Below are 15,148 nucleotides of genomic sequence, written 5' to 3' on the forward strand. Positions count from 1 at the left end.
CCTGTGACGCGATGCTTAATGGATGTTTGACATTTCATGAGGATACGTTGGTGACGATAGGCGGACCGTATCGCAAAAATCATTACAAACTAGTTGTGATCTAGAAATATTTATTACTTCAAGGGCAAGCAATATCCGCTTCATATCCGCAATTAACAGGTAGTATTGGCAGCTGTGATTGAATAGTACATTCGTTATTCTAGTTTTGTTTGTGAATATTTATTAGATTATGCTAAATCACGTAAATAAGGAACTTATTTCGACATGAATTTAACATTTTGATTAAAACTGAAACCACTTCTGTACGTGCAATATTTCACGCAGATGTTAACTCTATAAAAATATATATATTCTAATTGGATAATTCGGATGATACTAATTGCATATTTTTCGGGTAAATGGCATGCAAATAACTAAGATTAGATGCTAAACACTAACTAATTCACTGTCACGAGCACGATTGCACTAGGTCATTACTGCTTATCTGAATACCAACTGTAGATTTCTATTTGATTACAACCTGGTTAAGATGTTATAAAATGGTTCCTTTATCCTTGATTTTTTGATGATTTATTGAACCTGGTTAAGTGAAAATATTCCCATCACCCAATGAAACATTTTCATTCTAATAAGGATTTCATAAGGATAATACCACAACCTCCTTTTAACTTTGTAAAGTTGGTTGATCGGTTTCATAATGACAGTGAACTTTATTTTCCGTAACAGATACAAGTCGAAACTTTTAAGGGTTTCCTCGTACTGGGACGATAATTATACGCTTTTACTTGCAACGTTTCCGCGTATTTTCATAACTCAACAGATTTTTTCTTATTTAGGTAGGTACTAGGTACTTATTTGATGCTTGCACTAATATTTACTGTAGAAATTTTATAATGAAGCAGAAGAAGAATTGTATTATTTAAAATATTTGATTGCTTTGGATTTTGGATTGGATTGACTAGTGTTCCCGGAAACAAAACCAGAATTCGTCCTATCTAATATTTTATACTGAAAGCACGATATATACATACAAAAATAAACTAACATCTCGTAGGAGCACATAATTTATAGATTTCACTTGAAGAAAATGGTGCCTACAAAACTGAAAAATAATGATTAAGGTGAGTATGAAATTACGCCCTCTGCCGTACGTAGCATGAACTAAAACGTTTATAGTTCTGTCACTGCTGTAATCGAGTACATAACGAAACTCAAGATTGGTTGAGCCTGCTGCATGTAGAGAATGTACTGCCAAGCTCCGTTTGAGCTTCCCGCATTCCAAAATAGATGGCGCTGTTCTAAATTTTAAATGAACCCATGGGAAAATAATCCAGAATTATTAGAATAGTACCAATCATTTTAATAAATGAAATAAAGTTTAATAAAGCATGCGCTATGGGTGTGTTGAGTAGAAATGGGTAAGTACGGAGGAAATAATTAAAGGATGGATTGAATGCCTGAAATAAGACATGAATAAAAATGGTGTGGATATTAGTTTGTTTGTAGTGGATGTTAGTTTTAAGTTGTTTATATAAAATATGTATTAGTATATTATTTTCAATGTTATAATATTTATGTATAGTGTTTGCTATGGGCCTTGATGCCTGATTTAAATGAATAAATAAATAAAAAAATTAGTATTAGATACGACCGACAGAGAAAAATGGAAGAAAAATACGTATTGCGTCGACCCCAAATGATTTAGCAACAGGGCAGTAAGAAAAATTGTTTTAGTTTCCTCACAATGAAAAGGTAATGATAACACAAAACAAGTTTTTAATTGAAAGACATATTTCAAATATTTCACATAGTTCTTATGTGAAAATAATCATTAGCATAATGAAATGCGTCTTTCTATCTAGCTTACCATGGGAAAATAGAACAAAAGATGTGTGTTATTTTAATCAGTACATCTATTCTATCAACATTTCATACATGCCTTTGTATTAAACTATGTTCAACTTTCTATGAAAGTAATGTCTCGGAAGTGATATTGTATATTTTACATTTTGCATATCCATGCACACATCACAAATTGTATGTGTTTTACTTACGTGAATACACACACTATGGAAAACTTGAAGACCTTTTTAATAATAAATATCGGGACATCTTTCGGACATCTTTTCATCCTTCTATCGGGACTTAAATAAAATACCTTAAAAAATCGAAGGTGCCTTTGCAATAAACCCGTACTTTATAAGACTAGCTTACCTACTATTTTAATATATGAAAAAATAAAGTCCTTTATTTTAAAAGTGTCATAGGTTAATTAGTAATACCTGTCGAAGACATGGCATACTTTTCAGTATTCCAAGGTTCAGACTGGGGTTTTTCTATTGTCTCATTGTTCACAATTTTGGTCATGACCATATATTCAAATTTTAATTTTATAAAACAAAATATACTAAGTATCTTATCAAATGCAATCTTTATTTTTCCTCAATTAATGAACGAAAACCCGTCGGTGGTATAGTGCGTGTTGAATTAGAGTCCTTGACGGGAACCTTAGGGAAGCCCGGTGTTGAAGTTACGTGGCGACTGGACGCTATCTGGGTCATCGATTTAATTTGCACAGAGAAACCTGTGACTCGATTTAGTACTCCATTTTTGAACGTTGCAACGTTTTTGTTTTTCAGTAAACTCCCTTGTATATCTACTATCCTTATAAGCTCCTCTATATGTTGTCTTATATACTCCCGTATGGTATGTATTTCATTATCCTATGTACTATGTATATACATCTCTTTTATTCACATTTTCCTTTGCAGGTATGCTGGAAGAGATTTATTTAGAATTAAGCATTACCTTTGCAAATTCTTTCTTTTCTGTCTTGTTTCTTACTATGTGTGTGTATATAAATTGTTAATAAATAAATAAGTACTCTTGTCAGAATTTAATAAAATGTGAACGTATTCGAATTTCAACCATATCGCATGTACCAATACATCACTGATTTCTCTTAACCATTTCACCTGGAAAGTCTAATCTAATTCCACCGATGTTAACTAGTAGATAAGTACCCGTACTTACATCAAGTCATCGTGCAGTCAGATACAAGCCGTACTAGTGACATAGCTCTGTTCACGAACGAACAACCGTTACTTAAGCCTTTACGCAATAGGCAACTTGTATGCAGTATTACAAAATCACTTACACAACACAATTGCATTGTTAGACATCATTTGATAACATAAACAAATATAACATTCTAGAAGTTAACCTAAAAATTAAGTAGTAACAGCGACTCCACTCATTCTCTGTGTCCATATAAAAATTCTCTGATCGGCCTTGCGCGAGGCACGTTGCAATACCGAAGCGCAATTCGGAAAACCCGCGTCTTGCAATACGAGTCCCAGTCATTCAGCAGAACATTCAATATTTCATGAGCAACTTGTTACTTGATAAATACTTAAAATAATTGTTTGGAAAATCCGGAATTTATTAGAATGCCGTTTACAAGTAGTAAAACTTGTAATTATTGAGGTTTATTTCCATTTTACTACATAATCAGAGCCTATAAAGGATGTTTTCATTGCATATGCACGAAACTAAAAGGGTTTCAATAAATTAAATATTACGTAACTAGGCCACTAACCACGATTAACTAGATGTTTTAAATCGTGTGGTTAGCAATTTAGTTTTCCCAAAAGTAAACTAACCACATAATTGCACCGTAGTCTGCTTGGCATGCATTTAAAAAATACAAAGGTATTATAACTGCTTCGAAAACCAAGCTCCAACAAAACATTCTTAGACATTTGAGACATCGTGTTTACATTCTTTCTAACAGAAAATTTTTAACAAAAGTGCTGCAGGAAATCAAAACGAAATGAAGACGCCACGGGTCCAAAGTCATTGATCTTAGTTACATAACAGTAAGCCAATTCCAGTGGAGATGCGATAAAAACATAAACAGATTGTACCGAGGAGTTCCGTAAGTACGGCCGATGACGTCACGAGTTCGTCGTACTTGGCCAACCAGCCATAGAGGTCTGTTTACAACCTCCTCTATGTTGATTGATTGTGGTACAAGTAGTAAGTAGTAAAACCTCTTTTATTTTAATGGCGTACATACGTCATTGCGATGAGAGCTCGCGGCATTTCTCCGTTCATTCATGTTTCAATCAATTGTGAAGTAGACTACAAAATGAGTCACTGTGTTGACGCTAGTTTTACGAAAGAGTGTAAAGAAAATACACACTTTTTCTTTTCTTTTATTTAAAAGATATCGTCAAAATGTACTATCTTATTTTGTTGTTGCTTTCGGCTAATCTATGCCGTTTGAGTCGTGTAGGTTAGTAAAATGCTTCTCTTACGTAAATACATACAAATTAAAATCAATCAGTTTCGCTCGACCGATTGTACACTTTTAATTATAAACTAACTGGGTCAGTTACGTAGAAATATTAATAACAACTAGATATATTCAATCCTCACGCACCCGAATGTATTATTTTACCTACTCACTAAACTGTAAGTTTTCACTTAACGCTAAAACGCTAGAAAAAACTTTAATATTCATGTGTGTGATGTATTTATATTTAACGTGCCTTTCGTGTTTCGGAAGGAACTATACAGCAAATTGTAAGTTCCGGAATTTCATTGATTTCATTGAACATCTTTGGCAGTCGTTTCGGTTCTGACTACTCGCCCAGAAAGTCTGACAACAAGTCTTACCAAGGGTATGGGGTTGTGCAAGTCGGATAGGCATTCGCTCCATGTAAAACATTGGTACTCAGCAATATCTGTTAAGACTAGAAGCCAACCCCAACATAGTTGGGAAAGGGTAGGCAAATTATGAATATTTCTACGTGTACGTGAAGAAGCTACAATTATATAACAAATATTAATTGTAACAATTTCCATGCTTTTGCGGATAAAAATTATAAAGTCAAAACAAAGTGCAGCTCCTCACACACACATGCATACATAATACAATGTAACGAGTCACACACACAAGTTTATTTACATAATATGTTAATAACACAAACACTGACTCATACATTTCTTAACTTCTCCAAAGTTAACTGTTTTATCCGCAACAGTTTTGTGCCAAGGACAAGCAGTTGCGTATGAATGATTGACATAATTATGATACTTGGAAATGTGCTATGTTATTACCATATTATTATTTTGTATCTTCCAAAACCCATGTCTGACATTGAAAAATGTGAGTAAAAATATGTAATAGTCTTTTCTTAGAATTCTAACTTAACTATGCCTGAAAGGTTATGTTTTCAGCTATGTTTTAGCTTTACGTAAGGACCTTAACCATACAAACAGCTAATTGCAATAAAATGTACTATCTTAGATTCATGAAGTACCTATTCTACATTTCCTGTCTAATAACTTTTATCTTTATCTTTCTAAATAAATGTCTTGGTAACAAGTACAAACAGACTCAAAGGCAAAACAATATCAAGCCAGCTACAATATTTATTACTGCCAATTTAATACCTACATCTCACACAACAACAAACTATATAATAAACTAGCTTCTGCCAGCGGTTTCACCCGCATCCCGTGGAAACTACTTTCCGTACGGGATAAAAGTAGCCTACAGCCTTCCTCGATAAATGGGCTATCTAACAATGAAAGAAATTTTCAAATCGGACCAGTAGTTCCTGAGATTAGCGCGTTCAAACAAACAAACAAACTCTTCAGCTTTATAATATTAGTATAGATAAATGATCTACAATGAACTACATCCATACATCCCTACAGATGACATTTCATACAGCATCGCAATACACTCACCTCATTTGGCAACTCGTACTCATTCAATAGTACATTAAAGTCATAGAAGTAGTTCAGCGAACTCTTGCGCAAGTGCCGCGGCGTCGTGCATTGCGCCCGCGCAGGTCCGGCTCGTGCTGGAAAGCCCCTCTTGTGCAAGTTAATGCACAAACGCGGTGTTGAAAAATATTAAATCCTGTTCGTAATTAGTAACTAGATAGTGAAGAATTTGGTAATATTTCTTTTTAACTGTAAAATACTGAGAACCTAGATAAGTATAAATGATGTCTATAATATTTGGATGTTGTACTGTATAAGAAAACGAAACAAACTTGTTCTACTACTACTGGTGTAATACTGTCACAAAATCATCGTCTGCCTATGTATTGTCCCAACTATGTTAGGGTCGGCTTCCAGTCTACTCGCATGCAGCTGAGTACCAGTGTTTTACAAGGAGCGACTGCCTATCTGGCCTCCTCAACCTAGTTACCCGGCAACCCCTTGGTAAGACTGGTTTTCAAACTTACCCGTAACAACTGCTAAAGATGTTCAAATGACAGCTAAAACAGTTTATTGTCCCGTCCAAAACACGGGAAATATTTATCTTTAATCTCAAAAGAAAATCTCCAAGCATTTAAAATTAAACAGCTGCACTCACGCTCGCAGGAAGTAAATAACAATTAGAACAGAAATAAATCGCATTATGAATTATGAATGCGCCTTTACGTAACAGATTAAGCACAATGGGTGGCAAATGTCACATTGACTTCGTGACATAACGAATGCGTTTTAATGATACAAACATTATGCTGTTCTTGCGTGTAGCGCGTTGATGTCTTTGTATGACTTAATTTGTGATATAATTTATTTATCGATGTATGAAGTCATCGTTTTTAAATTAAACAAGATATCGTTATATTATTATAAGTGTGAAAGAGAGTTTGTTTGTTGTAGTTTTCACGTTTACCATACAAAGACCATGGGCACTTTTATGAACTCTGTACCCACTTTTGAACGGTAATGAAACATGTCATTTGAAATGTCTTGAAGAACATTTTATTTCATTCGATGAAAGCCAAGTCCGATTCCAGCTTTGATAGTATTCTGAGGCAAGTTGAATGGCGCGAGAAACCACTATGTACAACTAGTAATAATTATAAAAGCAAGTGTTTTAAATACTAAAATTAATCATGACGAGTCAAATACTTTAATGTTATTAATTTACGTGTATTTAGAAAGTAAATGAATGAATCTTCATGAAACATTCATTCGACTCGAAGATTTTAGAAGAGAGTGCCAAGACATTTACATGTTTGATGAAATGATTACTGACATCCACAACAGCGTTACATTATTTTTAGTTTACTCTTTATATTATTTACAGTTTCCAATTTAATCTGCGAGATCGTTGGAAAGATTTCGAAGAACATGAGACTCACATTCCACATAGGGACTTAAAATATTTCCCAAATTCTAAACTAATGCTGTATTGTTAATTAACATAAATTTACTATGTGTGTACGGAATATAGAACAACTTCCCGTACCTGAATAAAATATAACCCATGGCACTCACAAGTAACGTAGCTTCTATTGATAAAATAATTCCTGAAATGGACTCAGTGGGTCCAGACTTTACAACATTACAAACACACAAACTTTACCTCTATTAGTATAGAAGTTACAAAGCATTATTAACTTCGTTCTAAATCAAAGCCCTAATTACCAAATACATACATATTCGGCGAAATACTCGTAAAACTTACCAGTTACTGGGTCAACGTGCCTTTCAGAAAACTATGGTCCTGAGAAAGTGGCTTATTATCTCGATATGGAAGGGTGAGCCCCAGTCGTGGGTGGCTTATGTGCTATTAGATAACAATAGACAGGTATATATGTATGTGTGTGTGGCAATCGAGTGTATTTCGTGCAATATTCTGTATATTAAAGGAAATGGACTTTGTCAATTGTATTGTTTTGATGTTGACATTGAATGTAGGATGTTTTGATTAATATAGACAGGAACACTATATTAGATTTGTTATGTATGTTTCAATTAGCACTGGCAAGGTCCATTTTTTCACCGACAGAACAAACGTCCGTTTTTCGTAAAACAACTGTTTACTTGAAATTCATCGTAAAACTCATAGTAAACAGTAGTTTTAAGACAACAATGTTTTGCTTTAGTTATTTTGTATAAGATTTTAAGAGATGTATTTCCAAGTTCATCTCTCATAGTTTGGCGCAGGTCCAAGAAGATGTGAACTTGATACTCCTTGACAATGTTTTCTTAATTTGTGGCATCTTATATTACAATAATATAAGTATTCTGAACGCTATTTGGGTGTAAACTTTGTTCAAAAGAAAAATAATTTACACTTTTAATATCCTCTAGTATTTGGAAACAGCAAAATAATGCGTCAAAGATTTTAATTTTTTAAACAGTCATTGTATGAATGTTGTTATTGTTTTTAAATAAAGAATGCCTGAATTTGTATCAAATGACCATGTTTTACAAACAACTCACTGCAATATGATATGATGCAACAGACCCAAAGTACACTATCAACTCAAGTCATGTATCAAAACTGCGACACACGACATCAACAACTAATGTCAGTATTCAACTTACGTTAACAATATAGATCCGCTAAGACGACCTCAAAATCCCCATATTGCCAAACTTCTCGGAACATGAATGAACTAAGGGTTGATCAATGTTATCGCACGTCATACCCCGTACTATGATACCGTTGTATTACAAGTCTTGCGACCCGAATGTTCGCAAGTTTGGCTTGTTCGTGCTTGATGGGTGATACACTGGTAGGAGGCTGCGTCGATCGTCTTACAAAATCGGTCCGCGTGCATCTTTGCGTAGCTCGAAGTATAAAGCGCCGCATTGGTAGAAGTGGAAGTCATTCGGACGCAGACAGTGCGCCGGTAAACTTGTGAAAATTTAAACATTACATTAGTTAAGTGTCAAACAAGGAGTGAGGAAATATAAAGTAAGTTTCAAGTGTTTACGTTTTGTGTTCGGGTTCGGAGCTACGTCACAGGATTTGTGGTGAATGAAGCATCTGTATTTAATTATCTTACGTTTAAAACGTTATAGAATTTCTCTTAACATTTCCCACGAAGAAATATAACTGCCGGTGCGTCAAAACATACGATTCACAGAAATAGAGTAATTTAAACTTTGATAGTGATTAACACGTTCGCGTGAGCAATCTCATTTTAAATGTTGGTACTGTGGCGCACCTTTTCGCACACAAAATTAAACCAAGTCTTAAGACGTCCCGCCGTTATACGTAGTCTTATAATCTGTGTTATGTGGCGCAACGTTATTTCACGTCCGACGTCTATAAACGTTGTCGCCACCACATAGGTCTGACATGGTCCGTCAAAATAAATATGACAATCTAGATCGTACGACTTATATCAATACGACGTTGTAAGACGTTGCTTACGCGAACGTGTTAAAACGTAATAAAAATAGTGTCCAAGTGCGTGATCAATACAATTAATTGTTTAAAATTTTATCGTTTACTTCCTAAAGTAAATAACTTATTTTAAAGAATATAGCTATTTCCACTTCCGACTGAGTAGCATCGTAAACATCGAAACGTAAAAGTAATAATTACTCCAGTTATAAGATTTACATACAATAAGAGGCAGTTTCCCAAGTACATGATCCTCGCGGAAACTTTCACTTTCCGGTTGATGCTTGTCGTGCGCCTGCGCCGGTCTCCACAACATCAGGAATATGCAAAACATTGCATAACTGCGAAGCCGTGTTGTGATATTTCATAACTTTATGATTCAATAACAACAAGATTTACAGTTCAGCAAGTCTATACTTATATAGTGAAGAAGAAACATGTTTTGCTTTTTGTAAAGACTCCGAAACTACTGAACCGAACTACTGAACTACTGAACTACTGAACTACTGAAAACTTTCAATCTTTAACTGTTGGGAAGATATACGGCATGCGGGTGAAACTGCGGAACAGCTATATAGTCATAATTGTATATTCTGGGAAAGATATATTTTTACTTGAAACTTAGTGAAATAACGCAGTATCAGTAATTTCTCTTAATTGTGGAATTATAATATTAAACTTATATAATGACTCCAAATGTCGCCTCCGCCATACTCAGGACCACGGCGCGCGCACGCTTTCAACGAACGTTAGCATGAGATCACACGCCTTTCAAAACGCTTTTCCTTTATTTTTCTCTGTCATCTACACTACACGCGCTACTTATCACATCATCTAAAAATACGGAAACAAAATGTTAATAATCTCCTAATTGTGCCGCAATGTATTGCATAAAACACGATAAATAATATCGGAAGTTATATAATTGTTATTGGCGGTTACCGAATTTGTGACGCATCGCGACGCGCGTGGCGTGCCAACGGGCTGCTCGTGCCACTTTGGGCTGACACCACGACACTGACACCAATATTTGGCTTTATTTCATAACTAAAGACAAACGCTGACCTCAATAACGTGTTAGGTTGCCTGTGGTTATGTCCTAAATGTCCTGGATACATAACATTTTGTAACAATTAGAATTGAGTCATCTGGGTACTATTTCTTGGGAGGAATTTTATATTGATTATACTGATTGAATCATAAGTTTAATTGATAAATTTATACAAAAATGCGTCATTAACAGCCATGATTGGTAGTTATTTAGCGGTGTGTACCCGGCGTGAGAGTGCTTTCGCGGCCCCACGCCTTCCAATGACCGCGCAGCCACAACAAGCTGACGTTATGGAGCCTTACATAACTACTGTCTGCGAAAGTAAAAGTGATTCTTCGCTCGCAGTTTCGAAACAATGACATGCTTTACAAAATAAGGATCAAATGACATCAGCATTTTAGTAATCTGATTTTTATGTTTTTACAGAACATGCGGTGGACAACGATAACCTTTTATTGCTGCCAATAATATTAGCATCAGCGACAGCAGAGTGGTCATGGGGCGGAGATGCGAATGCTAAGCCCGCTGAAAAGCCGAGGAAAAGCCTGAGAGCTTATTGCAAGGAGAACAGTTACCCGAAGCTCAAGACAAAACTTTGAATCAAACAGCACTGTCCTCGATGACATTGTCGACGAACTAGTAAGCAGTAAACAAGGTAGAAGCCTGGGCGGCTTCGACGATGTATACAGCGATCCCACGATCAAGGATGCCTTGGACGCAGGAGATGATGCTGAAGCTAGAAACCTGATTAAAGGAAGACTGTGCACTCTGGGTCTCATACAAGTATGTATCACTTAATGATGTTTCTAATTTGTTTTATTCAATTTAATTCTTTAATATCTAAAATTATGTACATAGCAATGATAGCATACTAAAGTTTCTAATTTATTCATTTCAGTGCGAAGAGGAAGAAACACAAGAAAAACGTTATCTGTCACCTGATGAACTAATTTACGCACAGCCTGTGGATATCAAACCTATTGGTAAACCAATCGCCTCAATCCCTGTTCGTGGCCCACCCAGAGCTTATGGTCCACCAAAGCCTATGCCTTACCCTTCACATGCACACAAGCACCCTCCCAAGAGAGTTGGATATGGTGGCCATCCTAGACCTGGTTTCTCAGAAAAGTACGGAGTAGCTGGCGGCAACTACCAGTTCTCTCAAAGCAGTGCTCAATACAATGCTCACGAATCTAACTTTGTCACCAAGTCACCCATTTATGCTACACCAGGACCTTACGCCTACGAGAACACTAAACCCAGTTACCCAGTTAAAGGCTCGTCTAACTCAGGTTCGAAAACTGATTCCGTCGTACAACAGCACATCCACCACCATTACGTGCATGACGCCGACAAGGACCCCAAAGTCATCATTAAACCAGTAGCTATTCCTGTCGGATCCATCGGACAGCTGAACTCACAAAGCTTTGGATCGCACTCACAATCTACCGACATCGTAACTGCTGGAGGTGGTGACTACAGTAGCATTACTTCAGGTGGCTTCAAACCCATGTCTGGCGCATTTGGTTACGAGAACAACAAGCCAATCTATGAATCCGATGCAATATATGGCTCGCAATACGGCCACAATTCTAACAAAGTTGGTCACAATAGCCAACTTTTAACTCAAGGGTTACCAAATCAGTACGCCAATAACGCATTCGAAGATCAAAAGTATGGAAACAGCTTAAGTGGTTACGCATCTCAAAACAGTGAATTCTACAAAAGGAATTACACGTAGGAGGATCTCAAAACAATGTTTACAATCAAGGTCCAGCAACCTTCGGCAGAACAATGCTTATTTGGAAAACTACCATGAAGCTAAAGCTCAAGGGCACGATTGTGTATGTGTGAACTATGACCAATGTCCCAGCCAAGAAATCATTGGCCGCAGGGATGACTTGTACTTGCCAATTGATCCCGCAACAAAGGCAGCGAAATCGTAGCTTTAACTGAAGAACAATTAGACAACTTGAACAAAACTGAAGCTACCGTTGCAACCACTGAAAGCTCATCGAACGCTACGGAAACAAAGAAGATTAGCAAACGTGACACCAAAGAGGAGTCTACCACCGAGGTCGAGAAACAAGCCGAAGCGGTAAGTGTAACAAACCTTAATAACACCATACTTAATTTCAAATATTATGCATTACAATTTACAAGTCAAGCTATTTAATATGGTATACCCTGAATTATGATAACATTTGCCCATTAAATTCCCATCCCTAGCACTCATCTATATGAAACCCTAAAGCCTTTGAAACTTTCATGACTTATTCATACATCATACAACAGCATAAGGTAACATAGGTAATTTACTTGGTTTAAATTATATAAGGTAACATATTTATTTGATCTAAATTATATATGATACCTATTGATATTTAATAGCGAAATGGAATGTAACGGTTTAAAAAAGAAATACTAAACAATGGGCACTGACACACTATCTAACATTAAATAGAATAATTATTTTGTTTAAAAATGATCAATAAATAAGTAAATATCACTACAGAGCCCCCGCCGATATCCTGGCTTCAACGATTATAGTGGTATTGACCACAGACGTGTGCAGCCCACGTTTGGTATCTCTTTTGCTTTGCCCCAAGGCGTATCCAACCACCACCCTTACAACCCCCACCTCGGTCTGGCCGGCGCAGCTGCCACCTCAGGCGGTCTTAATTTAGGTCTCGCAGTAGTTAATCCGTTACTTTCAATTCAAGTAAGCAAAAATGAACACGGAGAAAAGGTTTATAAACCTCTTCTACATTTGCATGTTACTCCGAGTCAAAGTAAACTCAACGCATTAACCCATATTTTCGAAGAAAAAAAGCAATTCTTGTTAAACAAGCATCAGCATCAACATTACCACATGATATATCCGTCCGCGTATCCTGCGTATGCTCCTTATCCCATACACCCAATACCAGCGGTCCATCCTCACCCTCACTCACATTTCCCGCACTATGAAAACCCTCATCATCAGTCATACCCGCACTATGTCCCGAATCATGAGGAACATCCGCATCATCTAGCTCATCCTGAACCTCTGCATCATTCACCTTACTTCAACGAACCCCCACCTCATTCGCCTTATGATGGGCCTCCTGTTTACTCCCCTCATTACGCGGATTACGAGCCAATTCACTACAAAGATCATCATAATCCTGAAGGCTATGATGATTATTATGACGACAATGCTAGGAATTATGGTGATGAGGATTATACTCATGTCCAACATAGAAGTTTTAATAACCACGATAGATTTGAAAATGTAACTGATAATAATGATAATCGGGCTAGTCACTCAAACCGGTCCGCCTATTCCCGTTCCTATGACCCTCCTCCGACGCCACCTAGGGCAAACCGGGGATACCAAACATTCCGATTTCCTGAATCGAGAAAGAAGAGGGAAATAGATGTAGAAAATATGTCCATGACTATTTCAGAGGTAATTCACGCACTATTCCTTTAAGCCACCCTAACTTTTATGTAGATATTTTATAACAAATGAATCTTCTTGTACAATGTGGTTATACCTAAATTCTATTGGTTCTGTTACCAACAACATGGTTAAAAATATTTTTGTTTTGGTTTTAGCGTCAATATTTCGGACGTCCTCCTGTTCAACAATGCAGGCCAAACCAAGTGTGCTGCCGACGCCCTCTACAACCGCAGGCTGCCAACAAAGGACAGTGCGGCATCAGACACTCTCAAGGCATCAACGGCAGGATTAAAACTCCTTCTTACGTAGACGGCGAGAGTGAGTTCGGAGAATACCCATGGCAGACAGCTATCTTGAAGAAGGACCCTAAGGAATCTGTGTACGTCTGTGGAGGAACACTCATTGACAGTCTTCACATCATGACTGCTGCTCACTGCGTTAAATCGTAAGTATCTGAATTATTCTCCTGTATTTATTCTGAAAACTCAAATTGTAAAGAACTGAGATAAAGAGATGATAATAAACAAAATTAACATTTAAATATTTCTCTTCAGATACAAGGGCTTCGAGCTAAGAGTACGTCTCGGAGAATGGGACGTGAATCGTGACGTCGAGTTCTACCCCTACATTGAAAGAGACATCGTTTCTGTCCACGTGCATCCTCTTTACTATGCTGGAACTTTGGACAACGATCTCGCTATTTTGAAGATGGACCATCCCGTCGAATGGACCAAATTCCCTCATATTAGCCCCGCTTGTTTACCTGACAAATACACAGACTATGCTGGTCAAAGATGCTGGACTACTGGATGGGGTAAAGATGCCTTCGGAGACTACGGAAAGTACCAGAACATCTTAAAGGAAGTTGATGTGCCTATTCTATCGCATGGCCAATGCCAACAGCAGTTGAGACAAACTCGATTGGGCTACAACTACGAGCTCAACCCCGGCTTCCTCTGCGCTGGAGGTGAAGAAGGCAAGGACGCGTGCAAGGGCGACGGCGGTGGCCCCCTGGTGTGCGAGCGCAGTGGCACGTGGCAGATTGTGGGTGTGGTTTCGTGGGGTATCGGCTGCGGCCAGCCCGGAGTCCCTGGCGTCTACGTCAAAGTAGCACAGTACTTAGACTGGATCTCACAGATCACTGGCAAATACTCTCATTATAACTGAAATGATGCCTAGTTTATACGAAATGATCAATACTTAAAATTGTATAAGCATCTTATATTTATTTTTAGGTATTAGGCATACTTATTTAATATTTATTACTTTTAGGCTTTGGATGGTAATATCCAGAGCATCCGAGTAATTGCATATTATGCAGATTTTTGTATTAAAAAATAAATTATAGAGATAATAATGTAACATCTTTGTTTTTCTGTTATTTTATACTCCCTGATATCTTTAATGACAAGCACAATGTAGATAACTCTTTTGCACCAAGTGATGCTGGCCTTACTTAGCATGTCTAATAAAA

At 37.0% G+C, this 15,148-nt stretch overlaps 1 pseudogene; it reads left to right on the forward strand.

The window, feature by feature from the left end:
* The first annotated feature begins 10,658 nt into the window (after positions 1-10,658).
* On the forward strand, positions 10,659-15,036 carry LOC135117529 (uncharacterized; annotated as a pseudogene).
* The last annotated feature ends 112 nt before the right edge of the window (positions 15,037-15,148 follow it).

This window comes from Helicoverpa armigera, chromosome 11 (assembly GCF_030705265.1).
Source record: "Helicoverpa armigera isolate CAAS_96S chromosome 11, ASM3070526v1, whole genome shotgun sequence".
Taxonomy (NCBI): Eukaryota; Metazoa; Arthropoda; class Insecta; order Lepidoptera; family Noctuidae; genus Helicoverpa; species Helicoverpa armigera.